Genomic DNA, 3,303 nt, shown 5'->3' with positions numbered 1-3,303 from the left:
CAAAGAATAACACTTGTTTTCACTTCACAAGGTACATGCAATCAATCAAAGTACACCAGGTTTCAAAATACTGGCTATTGTTGACATTACAAAAACTGCATAGACTTTTATGTTTCAGTTTTACAGGTATTTGCATGCAAAACATGCAATCCACCGTTTTGACACTAAATGTCTTGGTTGGGAACTGTATGTCCACATGTACAGTAATGTTCACATTCAAAAGCTTTCCAGTACAAAGCAAATACGTTTTTTTTTCCTTTATTGTTTACTACAGGAGGTACAGTAGAAACACGGTATGATAGAACAGAAAACGTTTTACAGTATTGCTTACAGTGAGCAAAATATCCATGAAACACACAAGAGCATTCTGAACAAAAAAACAACAGCAAAAAGCCCAGATAAAAGGGGGGGGGGGGGGGCTAAAAAGCACAAAATTACTGTATCTAATCTCTGCGATCTTCAGGGTTAGGCCACATGTTTTCATCAACATCACATCTGATGTTATCCAAGGTGATGCACCTGGGATAAAACCGCCTGGTATGTCGGATCCACCCTTGGCAATCATCAACTGTGATGTCCCTGCAGCCAGCATCCATGGCTTCAAGGAGGGACATCTGGTCATGTGGCTGATGGTCATAAACCTTCCACCTCCATGCAGAAAAGAACTCCTCTATGGGGTTGAGGAAAGGTGAATAGGGTGGAAGGAAGAGACTTACCAGTCTTGGGTGGACTTCAAACCATGTTGTTATTGCTTGCGAATGATGGAAAGCCACATTGTCCCAGGTAATTACAAAGGTCCTCATGATTTCACCCTCCTGATCCTGCTCTGGAACCAGGCGCTGGTGGAGATCATTGAGAAAGGCAAGGAGGCGCTCGGTATTATAGGGTCCAACCTGACATCTGTGAAGGAGTAATCCTGCATTTGCAATTGCTGCACACATGGTAATGTTTGCCCCTCTCTGCCCTGGCACATCAACTGTGGCCCTTTTTCCAATTACATTTCGTCCACGTCGACGCCTTTTGGCCAGATTGAATCCTGCCTCATCTATGTATATGAATTCATGAGGGGCCTGGATGGCCTCCAATTCCATAACTCTCTGAAACAAAGTTTATGTAAATCATGTCATTACTGTATACCATACTGTGTAGGTTACCTACTTGCAAAGTGCAAAGCTTATAGAACTGGACATTGAATTGAATATACACTATACCTGGACATATTGTCGTCGTAGCTCCTTGACTCTCTCACTGTTCCTCTCAAAGGGAACAGTGTAGAGCTGCTTCATCCGCACTCTGTGTTTGGACAATGTCCGCGTAATGGTTGTGAGGCTGATGCTATCGATATTGTCAAATATCTCATGGTCCTCCACAATTCTAGTTTGAATTTCATGCAGTTTTATTGCATTATTTGCAACAACAATTTCTACAATGCAAGCTCTTGATCATTATTGAGGAGCTTTCCTCTTCCCCCAGAGGGTGGAAGACGTTGCATTCTTTAGAGGGAAAAAATTCAACATATGCATTACTGTATGACCTTATTGACATGTCAAGTAAGAATAGAAACAATCCATGTAAAATGCAATACTTACCTGTTGGTTTGTTGAAAGATGCGTATAATGGAGGCAACCGTTGACCGCCTCAAATTGGGCTGCACTCTTTCACCAGCCTCTCTTAGTGAAAGACCGTGGTTGATTACATGGTCAATGATAGTGGCACGAATTTCATCACTGACTACTGTTCTTGCAGCCCTTGGAATGCCACCACCACACATTCTTACACCTCTACCTTGCCCTCTCCTTGGCCCTGCTCCTCTCCTTGGCCCTGCTCCTCTCACTGCTCCTGCATCTCTCACTACTCCTGCTCCTCTCACTGCATCTCTCACTGGGCCTGGTCTTCTCCCTGGGCCCCTTGCTCTTACTCTTCCTCATCCAGACATTACCGTGTTTGTCTTTTTCTGTTTCTGTTTCTGTTTCCAAAAACATCACTCCTCAAAGTCCTCCTTTTACTGTATACGTGTCAATGTAATAGAAAATAATAACCCCTGCCACTGAGACTAAGCCAGACTGGAATCAACTGTGGTTGGCCCAATTTACCCAACATAAATCAGCTGTGTGTCAATTATTCAATTGTTTGTTTATTATCATCTGAGATATATTGTTTTTGAACTGATATCATTGCAGAAGCAGAGGTATTTATACTGTATCTAAGGTTTGGAATATTGTTTTTGCTATTGTGGGATGTTGTGTGTTAACATTCGTAAATACTACAAAAACAATCCATAATTTTGTTGGGAAGTATAGCTTGTCTGTTAAGAAAATGTAAGCATTGTGGAAATGTGTTCACTGACTGCATATTGTGTGAAAACAACATGAAATGTGTGAATGGTATGGCCACAAAAGGCCGATGCTGTGCTAATTGTGTTTAGAGTTTTGAAAATGTGACAACTGGTTGGACAAACGCTTGTTAGCGACTGAAAAAAACTGTAAATACGAAACTATAGAACAAATTAAGCACATTTAAAACTATGAAATATACTGAATATAAGTTTTTATAATGTTATTTGTTTCACATATCAGTCCATGGACCCCGGTTGAAATAACATTATATAACATTATAAGATTATAGTTAGAAATAACATAAAATATCATTAGTAACATTATATATACATTTGAATTACATGCACACACTTCTATTTAATAAAATAAAATGCAAAAATAAAATGCAAAAATGTGACAAAATGTGATAAAATCAAATAATACAACATAAATAAAATGCAAAAAAAATAAAACACAAAATAAAATAAAACTAGGAATAATGTTAGACATAACATGCACACACCTCTATATACAATAATACAATAAAAATTAATTAATAAAACACAAAACAAAAATGTAGTGCATTAAACTAAAATGCAAAACTAAAATGCAATCAATCAATTGTGATAAAATCAAATAAGGGGAAAAAAAATGCAAGGCATTAAAATACAAAAATAATAAAATAAAATAAAATAAACCTAGAAATGTTAGAAATAATGTGCACACCTCTGCATACATGCGATAATAAAATAAAATGGAATAAAGTAACCTGAATCATTCATGGGCCTTTTTCATTCTGTTCAAACTCTGTCACTTTCAAACTCTGTTACTATGGCAACAGCAGGCCAAATAAAGGCGTCTGATGGCCGCTCTGCGCTGATGGCAGCAGCTCCATCATTGGTCCGGACCGGTGAGACGGCGGACGACGGCTCCTCTGCGGGTTGCGCTGTCAGATGAGGCTATACACATCATTCATGATTGCATCAGA

This window comes from Barbus barbus (assembly GCF_936440315.1).
Source record: "Barbus barbus genome assembly, chromosome: 20".
In the NCBI taxonomy this organism is placed as follows: domain Eukaryota; kingdom Metazoa; phylum Chordata; class Actinopteri; order Cypriniformes; family Cyprinidae; genus Barbus; species Barbus barbus.
The sequence above is the reverse complement of the archived record's forward strand: the minus strand, read 5'-3'. Positions refer to the sequence as shown.